Source organism: Lepidochelys kempii, chromosome 10 (genome assembly GCF_965140265.1).
Source record: "Lepidochelys kempii isolate rLepKem1 chromosome 10, rLepKem1.hap2, whole genome shotgun sequence".
Lineage (NCBI taxonomy): Eukaryota > Metazoa > Chordata > Testudines > Cheloniidae > Lepidochelys > Lepidochelys kempii.
This window is the reverse complement of record NC_133265.1, coordinates 28,345,473-28,369,925: the sequence shown is the minus strand read 5'-3', so window position 1 is coordinate 28,369,925 and position 24,453 is coordinate 28,345,473. Positions and strand designations below refer to the sequence as shown.

Here is a 24,453-nt window from a genome sequence, read left to right as displayed (position 1 = left end):
AATGAAGAAAGGTCTTGTTCTAATGTTACTAGCATGACCCTGTCAAAACTGCATGTTGAAACCGCAACTCTTTATTCTTTTAGTATTACTTTAATTATGCCATGAAATGAAGGAATGCAGATAATAGAGTTAATCTTCTTTGATGCACCTTCCAAACAAACATTCTTTCTGAACATTGGTGTTGGAGACAATATATGTCAACAGCTCCTCTTTTCCTCAAAAATAAATATTTAACTTTTTGTGGGTACCAGGTTTTTAAGAGTCTGCATCGGTTAGGAGTTTGTTCAGAAATTAGTTTTTAACTGATACATTATTTCCCAAGTCTTATACAGGACTGTTAGCCAAAATTCTTTTTGCTTATGGCGTAATGCAATATTGGAAGTAGTGCAGCAGTATAAGTCATCATAAAACTCATTTGCTTTGCTGAAATATATGAGAAGGATATGGCAACCTCAGTAATGAAGTAGGGGGGAAAAACCTATTTTCAGCTAAACAAAGGCATATAGTTAGGAATTTATGTAAGATATTAAAATACAGCTGGAATTAGTATTAGATGTTTGAAGACCAGAATTATCAAGCTTCTCTGGTGATATAATTCTTGTAATACCCAAGGATAGGATTATATTTCTATTTAAAGAAAGGAATATTAAATATTTAACTCAGGCAAGTATTGAACATAATAGAACTAATCTTATGTTGTAATTCTCCTCATGGTTAGAGATTAAGTAAATACAGCAGTGTTTCATTGACTGTCCAGATTGCTTCCAAATAGCTTTCCATAGCAGAGCTCAAAAAAGCTTTTGATTACATTTAGTGATCCTGTCTATGAACAAAGGATAGCAGAGTTCATATAAAGGAAGAATGTCTCTGCTATGCTGTTCAGAAGTTTAAACAAATATTTGTTCTCCCTGTACATGAAATTTACATTTTCCTTGTTGCTGTTAATATTCTGATTATTTTTAAGGTCTGAGGCTGTTTTTCAATTAAAATACATAAATTCTGGGGCTTTGAATTTTGATTTTCTTGTCTACATTACTAATTTTATGCCTGCCTAAAATGCCATTCACATGTCACAGTATGTTGTTTTTGTTGTAAATAGTGATAAAATATTTTCAGTTTACATTGGATTGCCAGTTTCCCCCTCCTTCCTATTTGACCTTTCTTTTTGTAGTTGCCCTTTGCTTATCTCCTTCGTCTTAGCTAGGTAGATGGCTGAACATGTTTTTGTGCTGTCTTCATTACCACACTTCACTGGCATACTAATTAGCTTCCCCATATTGGCTTGAAGATCTTAAATGGTCTCTGCATCCAGTTTTCATAGAGGGAAAATTAAAGACTATTCCAGTGCAAATTTTCTACACCACTGTCAATTCATAGAAAGAAGTGAAACAAACTAAATGTTTTTTTAGATGTTTGTATTGAAGATTTCCACGTCAGAGTACTTTTTTATTCTGTAGCACTGTACCTATAGTATTTGTTTGCATGTGTTTTATATGATACATAAAATGTAACTTTTTCATCTTAATACACTTCACATAGTGTTCCCAATTATTTAGAAAAACCTGCATGTATTTTGTAATTATTTTTTGATGGGAGATTTTCTGCAGGAGAGCTATAAATACTGACAAAAGCACCCAATTCAGAGCACAATGTGACCCTGTCATGCTGTTTCTGATATGGTGACTGCTTGGCAGATAATTTTTACTTATACTATGAAAACAAAGGGTAAGACTAACCTCTGTATTTGCAGAGATGAAATAAAAGCTGAGAGGTTTTTATGTGCATCTGTGCAGTGCTCTTGAACTTATAGGCTATCAAATGGAATAGTTTCTAATAAGTAAAATGCTTTACAACAAATATCTGCAACCCCTAGAAAAACCTGAATCATTGGCCTTCTTCTCAAATTAGTGTATCTTACAACAAATATAGTATTCACAAAGAATTGCATAAAACTTTAGAATAATTGCCTCTCACAGAGCCTCTGAAATGTTTATAGATCACATTTGTCTAGCTCTCCTATTAAAATTAATATGACTAATGTTGGACCATTTTCAAACCTGGATGACGAATGGTGGACTGCTAAATCCATATTATGGCACCTATAATGTGGAAGCCTAATTTTCAGAGGTGCTCAGCATGTGCAGCCTCATACGAAGTCTGTGCAACCAGCAAGGGCTCAGCACCTCTAAAAGTCAGGCCACGTCTATTTAGGGCCCCAGTTCATCCAAGTGCATCAATGAGACTACTGGGGCACTTTGAGTACATGCTTCAGGCTTATATATGGATTCAGGAGCTTAACTTTAGGCACCAAGGTTTGAACACTGTTGGCTTGAGTTTTAATTCCTAAAATGGAGAAATTCTTAAACTTGTTGGTTCATTTTTATAGTACAAATGTTGGAAAAGTAGTCTGTCCATAGCCAGAAAAAAAATCAGTCTGCAACTTCATTAATATATTATCTGAATATGCTTTACTTCTCTTGTTACTTACATTTTATATGGTGAAACAGTGTCACTCTGTGGCCACAAAGGTATACTTAGCCCATCTTTTAATTCAGGTTGTATGTCCTATATCTCATGCTAGATGGCTGCAATTAAATACCTGGATTTTTTTTCTATTGTATTTCTGGCAACTAACTCAGTCCCACATTAACCATGAGGAAGTTAGACATTGGTTGAATATGTTTAACTGGGAAAGAAAGTCAACAGTTAGCCGAGTACAATTTTCTAACATCCTCTCTAATCTTCTCTTGAAGGTCTTGCGTTTATCCAGTGACTTATCAAATTATATCATATAATATTAATTTATTCTTCTGCATTGAGACTTGTTGGTATGGGACTCACTTTCTGTCACTCAAATACATTTGAAATGTGTAACTTTCTTTTAATTTTTTCCTTAACCCTTACTTGTGCTCGTGTCTGAATATTACTCCCTGTTAGGTCAATGGTTGGTTTTGGTTTGGATAAACATCCAGAAGTTTGAGACTATATTTGTACTACTTGAGTCTACACAGTTGGTCTGGAAATGTCACGAGAACAGGTGTTATCAGCAAAACCATTTCTGACCGTCAGAAACTGTAACTGTGATGTTGGTGGGAAAATAATATATTTCAAACATCAAAGTAAGCAAACCCCACAAAATGAACCAGGATAAAGGAGTGGTAGGGTGTTTTGTGTTGTTTTATTCAACGTGTTTCTTTTTTATGTACATTTTCATTGTCTCATCAGGAGTTCTTTTGTGATAGGCCAAAAGTAGAAATGTTATTCTTTTCTATAAAATAGTATGTAATTTAGCATCAAGGATATTTCATTTCTTGATAAGGGGAATAACTTTTTTCTGGAAACAATGTCTTGCAGTGTACTGTAGTGTCTTGACCCATCGTAAGTAGAGGTGATGCATCACAATGGTGTTATCTGTGAATAAATAAAAAGTGATTTTTAATTTGTATGGGTATGTTCGCCCATGTGCAAATGGCCAGCAAGAGGCCTATGCACCACTTAAATCCCATTGTGAGGGCTTAAGTGAGGCTTATCTGGTATGCCTTGTAATGGCACCTTTGCGAAGGGATTAATGTAATCCTTTTTAAGTTTTGTCTCCTGAAGTTTTAAACACCACACCATGACCATTCATCACAGAGATGTACATTGTTATACACACTGGTCTGTTAATATTTGAGATTAAGTTCCTGATGACCAGTAGGAAAGAAAAAAAAAAACTAACTGGGGGAGGGGGAAAGGGGATTGGGGGAATGGGAAGATGAGATGTCCGGAGTCTTATGTCATATGGATGAATACCATGTCTTAAGGTTGAAGACTGGGAGAGCTGGATTTTATTCATGTTATGGGACTCATTCCTCATCCCTCTGTTCATATGACTATTGTCATGTTGCCCTCCCCCTGCGTCTCCTGGAAGGCTCTTCTGTGATTTCACCTTGCCTACAGCTGCATAAGAGCTTTTGGGCAGGGAAGTGGGGTGACCTTTTTATTAGTGCCGTCTCCTGCCTTTCTGCTTTTGGTTCCTGCACTTTTCATAATGTGACAGACTCTCACAGAGCAGTTGTAGATAGCATACAGGAGGAGAGAATCAGCCAGCCCACCCCCAGAACTGTTTTGAGAGTACATCATTGTGGCAAATATCAAGAGAGTCCTTGATGAAGGAAACACGCAAGATCGCAACCAACAAACATGTGTGCTGTTTTTATCAGTTGTTTGATACAAGTACAACTCTCAACTCAGAAAGTTTTTATGTTAGAGCTATAGTATGATTATTTCTGTGCCTGGTTTTTGCAAGTGGAAATCCCAAAATGTATACAGTATATTGAACTATGTTTCTGTTTGTGCTTCTCTGTTGGTCCTCTCTATTCATCTTCCCCAAGTTTTTGGAATCAACTTGAGCTCATCCGGGAGGCTGGGGGGAACAAACAAAAAAGTAGTTCAATCTAACTGTAACACTGCTGTAGAAAATATTTAATGTTCCCCTCTAGTGGCTAATCCAATTACCACTTCTGCTATCTACCAGTTCATTCCTTTAGCTCAAGTGGTAGAGATCTGTATTTTCAATCCCGGGTACAAACTCGTAGAGAACCCATCCTGGAATCATTAAATAAATATATCATAGGCTTATTCCATCAAAACGATACATTTATTTTTCAATAGAATTCTTGAAACCATGTCATAGGCGCTCAGGAGCTAGTCTACAAAGCCTGAAGGAATATAAAGAAATATTCTGATTCCATCTGTGTTAGGCACCAGAGACAATCCAGTGCAATTAGCACATGCACTATTAACATCCTTTTATTTGCTGTTTTATAATGAAAAATACCATTGATTAAGCATGTTATTACTAATTAATGGGAACTTTTATCTAGTTAATAACAAAAAATAACACTAGATATCTATAAGCTTAAGATCTACATCTCTCTTCTTTGGGAAAGAGTAGAATTGCACCTTCATTCGGATGTGCTGGCATTTCAGTCATTTGGACTATTCACGAGGGTAAAGATAAGCATGTTTAAGGATTGGAATCACAGTTGGTTTTTCCTAATTCTCTAACAATGACTATGATTTCCACACTTTAAGAATCGCTCAAAATGCCCTCAGTCTTTCACTCTAAGTATACAAATATATGTTAATCTCATATTGCTTTTGATCAGGAGAAATATTAAATTGCTGAAAAGTCAGTTATAGAATACCCTTTAAATCATGACAAAAATCAAACTAGTTATAGGATCAACTATGATACAAAACCTGACAGTTTTAAAAAGAGAACTGTTTATGCATATTTTGATATATATGAGTAAAACTGTTTATATAAAAAATGAATCACTCATGAAACTGCCCATTTTTAGGCTCAAACTTAAAATAATTATGAATTTTAATAGGTTAAGTGCCCCACCACCACACACTCTCTCTCTCTCTCTCTCTCTCTCTCTCCCATTTTGGTATACCTTTTCAGAAATAAGGGTATTGGTGTGACATTTCCAACTGAGAAATGCTAGACACCTTCTGAGGAAGTGAGGTTTTAATTAAATTTTGAAGACTCAAGGATGGTAATAACCTTTGAATAGATACCTAGATTTTAGGATGGTTGTTATGAATGAACTCTGAACTTTCAGAAATGTACCCATTGTTGTTAATTAGCATAATAAAATATGTCATTTCAAACAGAATCCCTATTAAGTGGTCCAGGGGAAACAAAACCATACACATTAATTTTGCTTTTCTGTAACTTACTCCATGTTTTTTTAATGTAAAGACAAGTAATTTGTATAAATTTCCATTTCAGAACTAAATATTTCAGTTCCAATGAAATGGTTAAGATTAAACTGCTTCTCTTGCTTGGATGGTATAACATGAATATTTTCTGCCACCTGACCCGTGCCCTGCAGATACACTGAGGGATGGAAGTGGCAGAGAGTAGGCCTTAGTAGACTTTTTTTGCAGGTGACCCTCTCTCCCCCCCCAATCCACTGAATTAAGATGTGTTTTCATAGGATGTATGGTCCAATGGAAGGTCAGTGAAGGTGAACAAGAACAGTGCAAGAAGTTGGCTATCGCAGCTTTTCAGAGAGGGAGGGTGAAGGGTTTGTGTGAAGAAATTTACCATATGTGTACTTCTCACAAATGGCTTGTTTGTCATTTGTCTGTAACTGTTAGTCTCTTCTCTATTTAGACTAGAAATTATTTGGAGCACAAGTCCCCCCCCCTCCCATTTTGTGCTTGGCACAATGGGGTCCCAGATGCAGCTGGGGCCTTTAAGCAGTATTGGAATCCACCCAATAAAATAATGTTTTAAAGGGGTTTTTTTTTAGCTGAATAATTACAGCTGATAAGTTGGCTGCTGCTGGTCCATCCATTTATTTTATTTTTGGCTCAAAGGTGGAGACTTTTGAATGAAGTTATTGTCAACCGTCCTGTTCCCACATTGTGAAGTTACTCCTGTTTTCTAACTTTTGAAGTTGATGGGAGCAGTTGCCAAGTGTGAGATTAGTCTTTACCTTCAGCCTTTCAGCCTATAAATGTGGGGGGCAGCAGGGAGAGAGTACATTTAATTAGCCATCAATCCTTAATCTACTTTGTGATGCAGATTTTTTCTCTTCTTCCCAGGTTACTTGCATTGAACCCCTTTTATATATGATTCAACCTGATTTCTCTGCATCAGAAAACTCGGGGTTGGGAATGATGAGTGGCATGAAGTTATTCTATCTCAGGACTGCTTAAACTGGACCATGATTCAGGCATAACCTATATAGTAAATTCCTCACTATGTAAGGCAGAGAGCTACAGGTCTGTGTATGCCCAGCAACCTAGATAAATCTTCTTTGTGCTTATTGTATGAGACTCTTTTCTCCACCATTGCCTGCTCTCTCCCAGTTTTATCCCAAATCTAACAATATTTGGTACTTTTCTGAAAGCCCTGCTCCTGGAATCATGTACCTATGAAAGAATCTCAGCTCTGATGGAAAGAAAAAGTTATCTAACTTCATAGTTGCAGAGAGAAGTTTGGAACCATAATCCCCCAAGGCTTAAACATCAGAAGCCAAATAATAAGAATCCAAAATATATTTTTTGTAAAAATCTCATTTTTTTAAGCCAAAATGAAGATGTTTTGTGACTCATGCTTTTTGAGCCCTTGGTGCTGGCCATACTGTGTGTCTTCCTCTTTGCAAAGGTTACTACACTTTCTTCTCTACTGAACCAGTTCTCCATTGGCCACCGCTGGAGGCAAAATAAATAATTATAAAAGTCTGAGTCTATAGTCAAAGGAAATAGCGAATAGAAGGGTTAGAGGAAAGGGGATGAAGCCCTGGACATAACATACGAAATATTAGTTAGTTACTTAAATATTGTGAGCCTTGTGGAGGTGGTAGTGACATCCCACTTCCCATATTCCCTGGTGAGACTAAATTCCCTAACTTCTCCTCTGATTGCCATAGCAAATGTGAGGAACTTCACTAATTTGTGTATTGCCATGTATATTATCCTGCGATGACATCACGTGTTTGTTATAAAATGTTAGGTATTATGAAATATACATATGTCTCAGGACTAAATTTCTTTCAGGTCAGAATCGTGATCTTTCCAAAAAAATTGAAATTCCCCTCCATTTGATATAACCAAATTTTGTCAGAGGGCTAAAGCACAGGAACATAATATTTGTCCACTATTCTTGATCAGAACATTGGACATACAGAGACAGCTATATAGCTGGTATTACTTCACCTGAAGTCTGGCTTCAATGGTGTTTCACCCATTTATGTTAGCTGAGAATCCGGCCAAAAGCGTTGTATCCTCTTTCAGAAATAGTCCAAGTGCAACCACTTACTCACAATATTACTAGAAGTTTAACACATCTGTATTTTAGCCTCAAGCGCAGGAAAGGAGGCAGAATTTTGTGGGCCCCACATGGAACAAGAATACTAAAGGAGATTGAGAATAAGGGCATGTCTACACTGCGAAGTGAAGGTGTGGCTATAGCATAGATAGGCAGGTAGACACTGGCTTGAGGCTAGCGCACCAGACAGCAGCGTGGCTGTGCTGGCACTGATGGTAGCTTGGGCTAGCCACCCAATTGCATATCCTGGGGATTGGGCGGGATTGTATTTGGGTGGCTAATCCAGGCCACTGCCCATGATGCTGTGACCACCCAACTACTTTTAACATGCGTGTGAGCTCAAGCAAAGCTAAAGTGTGTTTGTCTCCCTGAGGTGGGAAGCGCACTCCTAGCTTCACTATGGACATATACCCTAAGATGCTTTCTCCTCTCCTTTCCTACTTGATCACTGGGGTCAAAGGCATATAGCAACTGATTAGTACAAAGTAGCCATTCATTCTAAAATTGTATTTTGGATAATCGGTGGTGCCATGCTATTTTATCAAGATGTCACCTTTCAGTTCCATCACACATGAGGCTGAAGTCAGTGCATGATTTGTGCCAGGGCCGAGCCCCAGCACCTCTAAGCCTGGGGGTTCACAGCCCTGGCAACTCTGGGCTTGCCATGTCAGGTATGAAAGAAAGAAAATTGTTGAGCCCCAGCACCTCTTTCATTACAAATTAAGCACTGGTTGAAAGTGACCCAGAATTGTAACCCCAATCCTTTTCTTGATGGTGTTTTGGAATAGAAAAAATTTAGACCTACCGCAAACTTAGTAGAATCTATGTTAAAAAGATGTTATGTGCCAGATAGTTGCATTCCATTCCATTTTCAGTCTGACAAATACATTTTGTTCCCTGGTTTGGTTTCTAAATTTTTGTTTGATTCAGACCACTTTCTTTTTTTATAGACTCACCATTGCTGGAATCTGCAATGAAATTCTCTCCAGTGTTCCCTGGAGGCACCATAATGCTGACCATTAACTAGCAGCTAAGTGTTATTAGCTCAGTGGTTCAAGGTCACTCAAGAAATTTCACTTCATTTTCTGTCCTCCAGCAGCAAAGTAGTTCACAAAGAGACTACTTTTGAGATGCCTCTTGACACAGAAATTCAACACTTTTGTGCTCAGAGTGCTGAGGGTTTATGAGAGTAATCGGCTTTATGGTGTGCATTAGGCCAATAACGTGATAGGTCAGTTAGTTAGAAAATTTCCCCATAGTGACATAATTATCTTCTTGAGGAATGTGGTATGTGTAGTAATGGCTTTCCCTGCCTATTGATGACAATATTTTGTACTTTTTAATGCCTCCTGTCAGAGGATCTCAAAGCACTTTACAAACATTAATTATAAACACCAGTTAGGAATGCAATTATAATATTAACCAAGTTACACGTGGGGGAATAGAAGCATGGAAAGGAGACACAGCCAAGGTCACGCAGTGGGAATCAGAGGTACATCTGAGAACAAAACACAGAACTCCTAACTTATGTCTTCTCTCACCACCAGACATGCTCCTCACAATTGTGTGTTTTGTATGTTCCTTTGCTTGCTATAAATTTCACTGAAAACAGAAGGGGAGAGAACAACATGTTGGCTAATTATTTATGTTCAGTTAATTGGAAATAAGTTCGGATTTTTCAAAGTAATGTTGCATCCTAAAAACACACAAACTAAATCTGAAGCTACTTTTTTCTCATACTGGAATATTAATAACTACCTACCTCATGTAATCATATGTTCTGGTCCAGGGCCAACCCAACTTCCACTAAAGCAGAGGTGGGCAAACTATGGCCTATGGGACTGTGCTGTCCGGCTCCTGGCACAGGAGGCTCACCCCCGGCCCCTCCCCTGCTGTTCCCCCTCCCCCACAGCCTCAGCTCACTGCGCCGCTTGTGCAATGCTTGGCGTGGCAGAACAGCAAGCTCCTGGGGCAGCGCAGCTGCAGAGCCGCGGCCTGACCCGATGCTCTGAGCCGCGCCGCCAGGCACCGGTGCTCCAGGCAGCACGGTAAGGGGGCAGGGGAGTTTGGGGGGGTGGTCAGGGGCAAGGGGTGTGGATAGGGGTCGGGGCGGTCAGAGGGCAAGAAACACGGGGGTTGAATGGGAGCAGGGGTCCCAGAGGGGCACTCAGGAAGGAGGGGGGGGGGGGATAGGGCAGGAGTTCCAGGGGCGGTCAGGGGACAGGGAGCAGAGGGGGTGGATGGGGCAGTCAGGAAAGAGAGGGGAAGTTGGATTGGGCGGTGGGGCGGCAGTTAGGGGCGGGCTGTCCAGGGGTGGTCAGGGAGAAGGGGTGGATGGAGGGGGCAGGGGTCCCAGGAGGGCAGTCAGGAAGGAGGGGGAGGATGGATGGGGCAGGGGTCCCCGGGGGGGCTGTCAGGGAAAAGGGGAGGTTGGATGGGCAGGAGTCCTGGGGGCGCCATCAGGGGGCGAGAAGCAGGGGGGCTGGATAGGGGGCAGGGGCCGGGCCATGCCTGGCTGTTTGGGGAGGCACAGCCTCCCCTAACCTGCCCTCCTTACAATTTCAGAAACCCAATGCGGCCCTCATGCCAAAAAGTTTGCTCACCCCAGATCTAAGCTGTCCCCGATTTACTTGCTTGCATGAAAAAGTAACTTATGTCTATCATTGGAGAACTCAAACTCACACCACAGCTTTGAGCATGACTTTAAGCAGCAAAACAATAAACCTGACAGTTCTAACATGAGGAAATACAAATCCATCAGAATAAAAGAATTGTTTTATTGTTTCCTGGTATGTAGACTGACATAATACGAGGTCCTAACAGGAAGTTTCATGTTTTGAATGATCATAATATCAGTTCTTTTACCACTTTCTTGTTCTTTCTGTCATTCAGACATGTAATTATGGAATTTCACAATTCAAGTGATGACAATTGCTCGTGTGTATGTATCCCTCTATCGCCACTTAATCCAACTGCATCTAGCAATTTTTAATTTGATAAAGTGGAATTGAAGTGACAGCAGATGACAGAGGTGCCAAAACAATAATGTGACCTCCCACTGAAGTGTCAATGTGTTGGACTGCATGACTCTTACACAAGCAGAGTGCCCAAAAGGCACATTGACAATATTGTTGTTATGCGAGAACCTGTAGTTAAGACAGGAGAATAAAATGGTTTAAACCCTAATATGCACACTTGTGATGTGGCTTCCCCTTTATTGTTGTTCCCACTGCCTTTGTGTAAGCACTTGATTGGTATTGTTCATAAAGTTCCTTCAGAACTTTAATATGATGAAGCTTCCTCGAAAACCTTTTTATGTTTTTCTAAATCTTATACAGCTCTGCGCCTTTTGTAATAATTTAAGTCTTGAAGGAACGGTTTCTTCTTGACTCTTATGGAGCAGCTATTCTTTCCCTTCTTTTTATGCCCCTGACGGGAAGTGGGGAATAGCAAGGAAATGGCAAATTGAAGGATAGTTTTCTCCTTTTTTTTCCTCAAGTGGGTGGTAATGTAAATAATACCTAGTTCCAATTCACACCCATCATTTTGCCTTCTGTTTTAAGTATAAGTTACTGCTACTACTACTATTATTATACAGTGGGTGTGTGTCAACAGCCTGACTTGGTCATCCTTGCCCTTTGTTTACAGTGTATATTAAACAGACAATATAAAAAAGTTACATTTTACACATTGATTATGGACTGATGATTTTGTGGTATTTTGCTTAGGCAAAATGTTCATACTTTAATGGTTGCATTGATGTAAGTGGAAATTCTGAGTCCTCAGTACCTCTGAAATGTAAGTCTCTTCTTTTAGTACATGAATATGGATTTTAGGTATCTTAGGTACTCGTCTGAAAAATTTGGTAATGGTATTTATAATATCTGTTTACTTTCAAATCTGATGCCATATCTAAATTGAATCGTATACTTTCTATGATCTGTTCTATCAAAACTCACAATAACACTGTTGTTTCTTTTAAAAACTGAAGAATAATACATTTTTTGGTCATTTAATATGACTTGCACTCTTGCCTTTCAGTTGATATTCTGTTTGTTCAAAAGCATAGTTTTTGATCATTTAGATACTGGGATGCCAGTATCCTTCCATTAAATTCTGGATTGTTGTTTGGGGGTAGTTGCATTATGTAAAGTTTTATTTGCCTGCTTTGTTTTTTCTCTGTTTTTTTTTTCTTTTTGTATTTGCTCCCTCTCGTGAACTTAAATGGTTCAGAACTATGAAAATTACCTGGTAATATTCCCTGAAAAGTTAAATGAACATGTCACAGGCAGAATTTTGTATTCTTTAGGGTTTATTGATATTAAACATCAATATCAATAAACCCTAATATCAAATGTGAACATCATATGGAAGACGGGGGACATTCCAGAAGACTGGAAAAGGGCAAGTATAGTGCCCATATATAAAAAGAGAAATAAGGATAACCTGGGGAATTATAGATCAGTCAGTTTAACTTCTGTACCCAGAAAGATAATGGAGCAAATAATTAAGAAATCAATTTGCAAATACCTAGAAGATAATAAGGTGAAAAGTAACAGTCAGCATGGATTTGTCAAGAACAAATCATGTCAAACCAACCTGATAGCTTTCTTTGACAGGGTAACAACCCTTGGGGATGGGGGGAAGTTGTAGATGTGGTATGTCTTGACTTTCGTAAGGCTTTTGATGCTGTCTCACATGACCTTCTCATAAACAACTTGGGAAATACAACCTAGATGGAGCTACTATAAGATGGGTGCATAACTGGTTGGAAAATCATTTCCAGAGAGTAGTTATCAGTTGTTCACAGTCATGGTGGAAGGGCATAACGAGTGGGGTCCTGCAAGGATCGGTTCTGAGTCCAGTTCTGTTCAATATCTTCATCAATGATTTAGATAATGGCATCGAGATTACACTTATAAAGTTTACAGATTATACCAAGCTGGGAGGGGTTGAAAGTGCTTTGCAGGATAGGATTAAAATTCAAAATGATCTGGACACACTGGAGAAATGGTCTGAAGTAAATAGGATGAAATTCAATAAGAACAAATGCAAAGTACTGCACTTAGGAAGGAACAATCAGTTTTACACATACAAAATGGGAAATGACTGCCTAGGAAGGAGTACTGCGGAAAGAGATCTGGGGGTCATAGTGGATGACAAGCTAAATGTGAGTCAACAGTGTAACGCTGTTACATCCCAGAATGATGTTTGCTTTTTTTGTATGAGCAGGAGTATTGTAAGCAAGACATGAGAAGTAATTGCAAGACATGAGAAGTAATTCTTCTGTTCTACTCCGTGCTGTTTAGGCCTCAACTGGAGTATTGTGTCCAGTTCTGGGCACCACATTTCAGAAAGACATTGACAGATTGGAACGAATCCAGAAAAAAGCAACAAAAATTATTAAAGGTCTAAAAACCATGACCTATGAAAGAAGATATAAAAAAGTTGGGTTTGTTTAGTCTGGAAAAGAGAAGACTGAGAGGGGACATAACACTTTTCAAGTACATAAAACGTTGTTACAAGGAGGAAGGAGAAAAAATGTTGTTCTTAACCTCTGAGGATAAGACCAGAAGCAATGGGCTTAAATTGCAGTTTAGGTTGGACTTCAGGAAAAGAATTAAACTTCCTGACTGTCAGAGTGGTTAAGCTCTGGAATAAATTGCCTAGGGAGGTTGTGGAATCTCCATCATTGGGGATTTTTAAGAGCAGGTTGGACAAACACCTGTCAGGGATGCCCTAGATAATACTTAGTCCTGCCTTGAGAGCAGGGGACTGGACTAAATTACCTCTCAAGGCCCCTTCCAGTTCTATGATCCTATGATTTTTTTTCCTTTAGAAGAATAAGTACCTTATTACCAATACAGTTTTTGGAAAGTTTTCAACAGAAGTCATTGGTCCGGGTTAACTGATGGTGTAACTCCTTCAAATGCTTTAATTTACATTTTACCTCAATATTATATTAACTCATTTTTCTTTAAGCCCACAAAACTCTTAAAGGGTGAATTAAAAATTCACACTCATTTTTAATTTGTAGTATACAATTCAATCAAATGGAGTATTATGAAGGCTGAGAGAGAGTTAATGACTGAAGGGTTATTTGATGGGAGATATCTGTCAAAATATGCTGAAAAATAATTAGTCTAAGTCTATAAACAGCTTCAAATTTACTCTGACTATATCTAGCCAAGTAACTTTTCAGCAATTGTCAAACTAAAAATACAGAGGGGAGTCAGCTTTTAAAATTATACAGAAATTTGCATAGGCCTGTTAAATCAACCTGATATGAACTGGAAAGTGTTCTAGGCCTTCTTTGTAATTGCTGGAGTTGGAACTGAGGAACAAATTACAGCAATGGGGGCTTAGCAATTCAGTTTTTACTCTCTTGCACATTGCTAAGCGTAGTACTCCTGAAAATAATTTTTCCAATAATAACCTGTCCCACGCGCCAAATACATACACAGGGTGGATTATACAAAAATTGATTCTATCCTAAAATAGTGGCTTTCTAAGATTTGTCATTACAATTTTGTTACCTGTATTAGTTTAAACATGTGTTATCATTAATAACCTGACATTCTGTGTGCATACCTCATAGGCAGGTGCAACCTTACAGGGTAGGTTGCCAACGTTTTATTTGCAAAAAAATAGTACACCATTGTCCCACTCCTGCCCCGCCCCTTCTCTGAGGCTCCACCCCCTCTCACTCCATCCCACTCCTTCTGGGGTGGGGCCAGAAATGAGGAGTTCAGGATATGGGAGGGGGCTCTGGACTGGGGCAGGGAGTTGTGGTGCAGGAGGGGATGCAGTGTGCAGGCTCTTGGAGGGAGTTTGGGTGCGGGAGGGGGTGTGAGCTCTGGGAGGAAGTTTGGGTGCAGATGGGGGCTCAAGGTTGGGACAGGGGGTTGGGGTGTGAGAGGGGGTGCAGGGTGCGGGCTCTGGGAGGGAGTTTGGGTGTGGGAGGGGGTTCAGGGCTGTGGCAGGAGGTTGGGGTGCAGCAGGGGGTGAGGGCTGCAGACTCCAGGCGGTGCTTAACTCAGGTGACTCCTGGGAAGCAGCGACATGTCTCTCTGGCTCCTAGATGGAGGGGCCAGGTGGCTCTGCGCTCTGATCCTGCCTGCAGGCACTGCCACTCCCATTGGCCACAGTTCCCGGCCAATGGGAGCTGCGGAGCTGATGCTCGGGCGGGGGCAATGTGCGGAGCCCCCGTGTCACCCCTATGCCTAGGAGCCAGAGGGAGATTCTGGCTGCTTCCTGGGAGCTGCACAGAGCCGGGCAGGTACCCTGTCTGCCCCGCTGTGGATGGCCAATCGGACTTTTAATGGCCCGATCAGCAGCGCTGTCCCTTTTCGACCAGGTGTTCCAGTTGAAAACCGGGTGCCTGGCAACTCTAATACAGGGTGGGATGGCATTGATTTTTAAATAGAACTATCTCAGAATGTACTTTTGCACCACGTAGTGCAGGGATCAGGTGTCACCGGCCACTCACTCCCACGACAGCAGGGCTGCAGAGAGGCACTTGCACAGCCACAGGAACCATTCAGCAACAGCGCAGCCTCCACGTCCCGGGCAGGGGTCTCTGTTCTATTATGCAAACCTCCACATTACCCAGATCCCTTCCTTCGCCCCCAGCATGAGCTACGTGACCTCTGCAATATGTAGTTCATGCTGGAGGACTAGGCAGGGATTCAGATGATGTGGAGTTTTGGATAAATAGGAGAGTACTGTTTGCCTATGCGGGGGAGGGAGATTTTTCATTTGATTTTTCATATCAAGTGGCATATTGAAATGGCTGCGAGGTAGAGATGATGGGGACATCAGCGATATCCATTAGCAGGGGTATCCATAGAAAATGTGAGGGAATTAACTTTCCTACTTGAATCCTCATATAGGCAATACAAAGCAAAGTTGTGCTCAACAAGATTACAGCCATATTGTATGTGAGCCTGCAGATGTCGCCTATTCATCTGCAATAAGAGACCTTTACATTTCATGCAAACTGCCTAAAATTTGCACACACAACTTTGTTGAACTAGTTGGTGCGATTGCCACCTATTTCGAAAGCCTGACTGAAGCTCAAAACAATTTATAGGAAGTATGTTCAGAATGTACCTGTTTCAAACCTGTAGGTGTGATTACATGACTGTGAATACAAGGATGTGTCCAGTCTCATGCTGTGATACTATCACAGAAGCTCTGAAAGCTTTTGCCTTTGCGTGATAAAGTAATCATGATCTCAGCTGATACTCAGTGTCTCCTCTTTACCCAGAGCTATTTTTATAGATAAATGCTTCCCGTTCCATGCTTTTATTTATTTATTTATTTTGGACTGGCACTGGCTTTCAATAGAGCATTACCTGCAGATACTCTAACTTCATCTTCAATTCTTTATTAGCTGTTGAATTTGAATTTATTTTGCCTCATATAATACAGAAACTGAATGTTGAAATTAAAACTAGAGCAGTTTTGCATTAAGTATTACTAAAAATATTTACTGCACCAACTATTTAACCTTAACACTGGGTTGCTGGGAGTTATTTGGTTTTACAGACCTGAAGCTTCATTGTATCCATATTGATGCAGAAATAGTGTCTCTTTTTTAACATGAACTCAGTGTCATTCTATAGAATTTGATGAAATATTTTTGGAATTTACCCAGTTGGACTGTTGGAATTTTTAGACTCTGCTGATTGGTACCTAAATAATTGGCCAGATTTTCAAAAGACCTGAGCTATGACTTGAAGCTCCAACTTTTAATTCATATTTACTCTCTCAAAATTTGGGCTTGTATGTTTGGAAAAGTATATATAATTCAGCACGTAGACTGGACTTTACCCAGCTTAAAATTACTGTAGGCTGGGTGGACGTCTTTCAGTGGGCTGGTGCAGTCAAAGGCAGCTGTATAATGTTTAAACAGGATTTGTATAACCACTACAGTGGAGAGCAACCTCCAGGGCTCAGAATTCCAAGCATACCATAAAGATTTTCTGGGACAGCAGCTAATAGGTTATGTATTGTTGCATAAAATCCTCAGGGGTAACATTTAGTGAATTTAGGCATCACTTTTCTGACCCCCTTTATTTGTCAGGCCCTTTGGTTTTCCTTTTATTACTTGCAGTAATATCTTTCAGTGTTGTCTTACTGTTGTGACCTTTTGTCCTAAGTTAGGAAAATTTCCACTAATATACTACTGTACATACGAGTACAGGTAGTGTATTGTGATTTCACAGCCAAGGCAAAAGTTATTTACCACCTCCTTTCACTAAAAGCTAGTTTCTGCTATCCTTACTCGTGCAGAGTAGTATCGTACTCTGCATATAACAGCTGTTGAAATGAATGAAGCTGCTTACGGAACTTACTGTAAGCAGAATCTAGCAGTATATGTGCTTATTTGCATAAATCAGCCACTATATAGTTTGCCTTGTAGTTGGTATCAGTCGCTCATTGCCTCTTATTAATGAACTTTAGATGCTAAGGAGGAGATGCAGTTCTTTATTCCAGGTCCGTATGTGCCTAATTATGAGTAATAACCAAATCCTGCATTGACTGATTAGTAGAAGCACTGAACATTTGCACTAAAAAAGCACTAACTAAATTGTGCGTTAGAGTTTAGTACTCAAAAAATGAATTCAAATCTTTTATTTTTTTTAGTTTAAATAAAAATAGGTAAACCCCTCTGGGAGAGATTTGGCTTTCAAGGTTATTGGGGCCCCAAAAATATGTTTTCATCTGACCCCTTGAGACATGGGAATGAATCATTCTGAGATTTATTGCTTGATATGGACTCAGATGTTTTGGGGATAGCAGTGTTGTTCTCCTGTTAATGATCTAACAGTAAACTCCCACCACGGTGAATGACCCTGCAAGGAGTACAGATTGAGGCTGGTGTGGAGAACTCAGATCTCTAAGGGGCTTATCAAAACAGAATTGTTATCTACTTTCCCTTGAAGTTAGTTGGAAAAGTACCATAAACTTCAATAGGCTTTGGGTTAGTTCCTGAATTTCCACCACATCTCAATTAAGAGCCCTACTGCTTAGGGGCAGCTTGGTTTAGAGACTGGATGACAAGTAATTCCCCAGACACACGCCCATCCTTGCCAGTTCATCCCAATGACAGTGGTTTGCTGGCCCTCTCTAAGGCCTCTCAATGGAGCCCATGTGTAACAAGTTGCATGATAGGGACCTATATCCTCTTGTGCAGGGGAATTTGCAGCTGCTTTTATCCACTTCAACAGAAGCGTCTGACGTACTTTCTGTCTTCAGGTTCTTCCACCATTGTTTATGCCTACTTATTACAATTTATACCTTCAGTAAACATGGGCCTACTGATGCAAACTTTGAAATGTTTTGTGTGGCATGTTTAATGCTGGTCAGTGCTTTAATGTTAATTGTAAAATGGGTGTATATATTTAATTCACCATTCAACATAATAATTTTACTTTAAGAAATTGTTTACTCTCTCTGAAGATTTCAGTTCCCAATATTAAATCATGGACTATCCACTCAACCATTTAGTTTTTGCCTCCCTTAAATACTATTACCAAAAGGCACATGCACACGTGTGTTCGCTCACACATGTATCAACATAAAGTCTGTTTTGTTAGACTCTTGCGCTTTCACAGTTCAGGTTAGCTGCACATTTGATCCATTCTGTAGACCCCTCCAGGTTTTAAACCACAAACTTTTACCTCCTGTAGGTGAAATTTCACAATTCTTTCACACTCAGACTGGCTGCTGGGCTACAGAACCTTGGGTACTAACTATGAACCTACTCAGACCTGCTGAGCAGTCAGTTGCCTGCTGTTCTTTCCTTCGGAAGCTGTGATCAGCAGTGAATACAGTGACACAAAACAGCCTTCTTAAAACAAATTATTGTTTAATCTTAACAATAGGAACAAAACGTAACAAGAAAAAGGATTTAAAACAATAAAATGTCTTTCCATCTTATGCAAGGGGATCCTGGTAGGTCTAGATACCCCAGTTTCAGAGGGTTCCTTCCCCTTCCTCAAAACCCATGTCTCTCCTTCAGGCAGTGAGTCGTTCATTCCCCCTCAGTCTTATGATATGCCTTCCCCCCTTTCATGGAGGGTTGATTCAGTCTTGAGAAAGCTGGTCCGGTAAACTCAGCGGGGTTGGGGGAGGGGATGGAAGCATGTCACAGTTAATAGTCCTGGGTATTAGCTGAGGAGCTCTTATATGGGCTATTGTCTGTCTTCCTGGGCAGTTTTTCTGACAACCCAATATATGCATACAGTAAATTTCTCTACAGTACACAAACACTGTGTATATAGTATTCATAAATTATAACCAGCAACTTCAAATCCATCATACATGGGTGTGTTTGTGCGTGCACACAGACACATGCACATTTGAGAAGATGACAGGTTTGCAATGGCTGCTTGAGGTCCCCACCTACAACTGACAACCAATACTTGTGTTCCTAGACCCTAGGAATGCTGAAGTTGGCTTGGGTGAGGTTCCCAGGCTGTTGATCAATAGGGACCATCTCATTTTTAGCAAAGGCTAAGGTCACAATCCTTATTATTGGCCCTATCTGTCAGTCAGTTCCCCAGACAGAGGAGGCACAGCAATACCTGCAGGAATAGGGTGATTTCAACACTTTGGTAGGGGGACAGAGGTTATTGATTAACATGCCAAATCAGGGCCTCTGAGCATCATGCAATAGGCTTATCAAGGTGCCCATGCCTGGATTATAAAGGGCATGAAAAGACTCAGAGAAATACCTTTCCTGTATCTGCTGGTCCCTATGCCTTCCCACCAACTTTTCATGTGGACAAAAGTCCCTTATAGTCATTGCATCCCTTTCCTAACCTGTAATACCATTAATTTTCTGATTTGCAGTTTATCTTCCCTCAGGTGTATTATTGGTATCTGTTGTCAAGTAATTCTCAACTTTGAGATTTGCCCTGTAGCAGTAATGATATTTTCTTGCTTTTACACTTAAGCTTTTATGTTTTGTAGTACTGTGCATTGTGCCCCAAACTTTCAAATTTGATTACCTAATGTTATGTGTGTAAGTCCATAATTAGGTACCTAATTAAAACTCACCTTTTTTTAATGGTGCAAAGCATGCATTGCTTCCAATGAACAGATTGTATGTGAAGATTAGTCCACTTACATAAGTGTCTAAATATAAATGTCGGTGCTTAATAATATGCACCCATATTGGAAAATTTTGGATGATCTATTTTGATGTCTTTGAAACATTATTGATGACTCTTGTGTGAAGGCTAAAGTAAGGGTTAATGCATTTTTCTCTTATTCTTTTTAGCTGGTACATTTTATTGTCCTTCTGTTTGATAGGTGATACAAAGACTTCATGCTTTATATATAAACTGTGTGCTGTCCTGAGTTGATTTATGTCATCTCAGCAGTTTTGCACAGTTCAGCTGAAATTTTCTTCTTGTTGATCAAGGTCAGAAAACCCAGGGATTGTGCCATTTATCTCAGCAGCTTGAACACTGAAATAATTCTTGTGGAGACTTGATGTAATATCAAAAGAACTGGCAGTGGTGGGGAAAATCCCAGCTTTTTGTAATCGTGCACTGGCTGTTATCAACTATTAAAAAGTGCACCAAGTGCAGTGTATGGACTATATTCTTGCAGAAAAGAATACTGGTTTTCAAAAAATAAAAGTGGAAATGTTGAATTTTTTTCTCATATCAATGGATTGTGCTACAAAAGAGCAGGTTCCACTTGTATCCTATCGGAAAATGATAAATATAAGTTAGGGATGACAGTGCTTCTATATTAATTTAAAATTAAAATGATGGTGATCTAAAGAGTTCACATACTTCCTGCCTTAAAACCAAAGTAGGGTTCTGAGGATTACACTTATTTATTTACTTGATAGAACTGCATGAAATCCACCAGGTTAGGTTTGTGCAAGTTTCTATGACATAATATCAGTTACTATATGCTGACACAGTGTTCTAAACCTTGCAAAGAATACCCTTATGATCAAACAGCCTATGAACATGTTAAAACTGTTGTGCAAAAATCAATAAAATGAACAACTTTGAACCAGGAGAAAGACTGTCAGTAGGACGTTTGTGGCTAATAAGTTCCAATAGCATAATCATTGCTTTCTCCCACGTGAGAGAGAGAGAGAATTTCCATTTAATCTTGGTTATCAGAATGTTAACACTGAAAAATCTACATTTGTAGAACAAAGCACCTTTGAAATATTGGTCTGTAATAACTGGGATATTACAGTTCATAGTAATAAAGTGGATTCAAAATTTACTTGAATATAGTTTTCCATCCCAGTTTCTGCAGTTTGCTTAAAAAACATTCGGACAGGAAAAAATGTTAATTGTCCTGAAGCCTTTGTATATTAAGTATAATCTTGCAAATGATTTCCACTTTCTCCAGTACATATGTGAGATTCCCTTTTCTGATTTTTTTTTGTCATTATTATTTAGAAGTTCTGTATTGTAATTGCAAGTTCTTGTGATGGCACTAGTTAATGACAGCACAGCTTCTGGGAACCAGGAATCCTGCCTGCGAGGAAGCCAACTGGATATTCATAATTTAGCCAGTAAGCTAGAGTTATTTTCTTTGTCATCTTAAATTTTGTAATGATATAAGTAAACAACCCATGTGCCACTGAGTGGTATGTGGAAAGCAGAATACACTCCACTTTATTATTTATAACATATTTCACAGAACAGTGTCCCATATATCAAAATACAGTGTAAAATAATACTGTTAGAAAACTGACTCTTCCAGATAACAGAGTTACCAGGGAGGGGCGGGGGCTGGGGAGAAAGCTCATCCCCTATCACAACTGTGTGAAGGGACGGAATGAGACTTGTTAGTTATGAGCAAGGAAGATAAGAAAGCAATGTGATCCAGGTGGCAGGCGTGAGCAGGCCATTGAGACATTTTTAAAAAACAGGCAGTTTTGAACAAGATCCCAGAAAGAATGGGGAAACGTGGATATTTCTTTGCATAGCAGTAATGTGACATTGCTGTGGCATTGTGATTAGGTGGACAGCTTCATTCTGCACATGAAAGAGTTTAGAAAGTTAAGGCCTGGGGAGCAATCTGGACACAATGTATGCATATTGCTTACTTTTAAGAAAAAAAGTAAATCCCACAATCATACACTTTGATTAATATTCACATTTTTAAAGTATATTCACTTTGTCCATAATATGTGACACTCATAATTCTAATATTCTATAGTACAGCTAGCTACAGGGCAATACTGAATGCTTGTTATATGTCAGCTCTCTCAGAAAGAAACATCACATATTCTTGGGAGAGTGAGGGAAGAACAGTATAGTCAATGCACATGTATATCTGGTCCCGCTCTGTCACTGGTTTACTTTGGCCTTGTGCAAGTCATTTGCCCGCTCAGTCTCTCTTTTCCCATCCATAAAACATTGTGTTTCCTACTTCACAGGTGCAGTGTGACGGTTAATTTTTGCTGCCATTGAAAATACTTTGACACATTGTATTTGTTAATCATTGATACTAGAGGGAAATTTTACTTACACACACTGCTATGTATGTGTGAACTGTGAATGAGAGCACACCAACACTGCAGAGTGACACAAAAGGATGATCATTTATATGATATACAATGTGATTAAAGCTGATCTTGTTTTAAAGTATGTTTACTGTTAGCTTTGGGATTTTGTTTGAAATGTTCCATGCAGCTAAGGCACACTTGAAAAATCTTTCTACATGAAATTCTCACCAGTCAGGACTATGCAAAATTCTCAATCACCTTTTTATTCAGTGTTGCCTTTTGCATCTCTGAAAGGGTTACAGAATACTACCAGGCTAAAGACTGTTAGAAATGGCGTTTCATTATAATTCAACAGGTATGAGCACTTATATGGGAGGACAGAGGGATGAATTATCAGAAATTAAAACATAGCTACTTGGCCTCTGTTACTGCTACTAAAGGTAATACAGATCATGAGGTGGATGCGAGAAACACTGGAATATCAAGGGGTTTGAAGAGGTTTATAGCCAAATTGAATAATTGAAGGCCTTGGCCATGCCTAATATTACCCAGTGCTATCAGTCTTTAATTTCCATGAATACAGATTTGATGAAATGAGACAGACAAGGCATAAACAAAAGGAAGTGATCTTGAAATATGTTTTTGCCATCACCTCTTTCAGACATGTTTAAACAAACTTACTCTATTGTTTAAACTATTCAAACTTAGCTGTTGAAAATATGTTTGGTATTTTCTAGTGTATCTTTCAGTCATCTTCACAACTGGAGGGGAAGGGCAATATCTGCAGAAAAACCACCATATTTTCATCAGCAACAGTTCAGCTAGCTACTGTAATGAAAATAAACCAGTATCAAATTGTACAGTCTGTTTGATTGATAAAAACATGGAATGTAGAACTACATATATATGTCTATCTTACAATCGTCATATAAAATTTATTTTGTATGTAACCCATAATTTTTTTTAAAAGTCCACAAATTGTTAATCATTATAAAGACTATCTATGTTGAAAGAAGCACAAAAGACAAGTTTTAAACCCCCAGAATAAACTGGAGTTCTATATCAAAAACATCAAGGTACTGAAATTAAATAAAAATTAAATAACATGCCTGGAAGCAAAGTAATGACCCATCTGTTCATCTAAGCCTTACATTTCCATCAAAGACAAAATCTCATTAAAAGTATATCTTTGATTATGGAACAAGTTTCAACTGCATGAAAGTTGTATTTGTTCCGAGCCATGTGAACTGGAATTTTTTTTCTTGAAAAGGGTGAACGTGCATTATCTGACTTCGGGAACAGTAGTAAAGGTTATATGAATACAGTTTTGGGGAAAAGATAATTGCCAAGGTATTAAAAACATATTTCTTTTGTTAGGAGTGATCGCTTCCATGCTGATTTAAATAAGTTCAGACCCCATCTACTGTGATTTTCTGTAACTGTAGGAAATCATTAACTTTAGAGACTTTTTAATAGTACAAGATAGTAAGATTTTTCAACACTCACAAATTCTTAGATTTTTCTTTAATTAATCTGATTGGAAAGAAAACGTCCTTCCCAAGTGTAGTTGTGTATTCAGAGAAATATTACATTTGAAATAAATTCACTGTATGTTTTCAACTGAAAATGTATTCGGAAAGAAACTTTGAATTAAATGGTTTCACTGAGGTGCAAGCTCACTGTAGGACTTAACTTTTATGAACCTCAGCATTTCATGTTCAACTGGATTGGTGATACATGGAGATCATTTAGTGCTGCCATTCAAAAACCCTGCCAGATTTGAGATTTCACTGACTGGTGCTGTTACGTCTCTTGTCTTTTTCCTCCTCCCAGTTAATCCGCATATTTTAGCAGGTCCTATGGTACCACAGTAGGTACTTATTACAATCAAATCTTGACCCAGGACACTATTGGACAATAACAAGCAGCTATAACAGGCAATCCCCCCCAAAAAATTACCAAGAGGTCTTTTACATTCCCTCCTTTTTGGACCTCCCACTTTGGTGTCATAAGACCTACTAAGATTAGTGGATTAGTATGGTGGGGGGTTCCAAAAATGAGATACTGGGAAAGGCCTGTTGCTCATTTATTTTGGAGGCTGGGGGGAAGGGAGGAGGATTGT

General features: G+C 39.1%; 1 protein-coding gene across 21 annotated transcripts in view; it reads left to right on the top strand.

Annotated features, from left to right (window-relative positions):
* Window positions 1-24,453, top strand: part of RBFOX1 (RNA binding fox-1 homolog 1) — a 2,436,731-nt gene that overhangs the window by 1,456,247 nt on the left and 956,031 nt on the right. Inside the window, exon 1 of one of the 21 annotated variants that reach the window (XM_073362521.1) lies at window positions 9,790-9,879. The exons of the other annotated variants lie outside the window; for them this stretch is intronic. The gene's annotated coding sequence lies outside the window, so the exon portion shown is untranslated. Of the gene's footprint in view, window positions 1-9,789; window positions 9,880-24,453 lie in introns of those variants that run through there. 21 annotated transcript variants of the gene reach the window in all.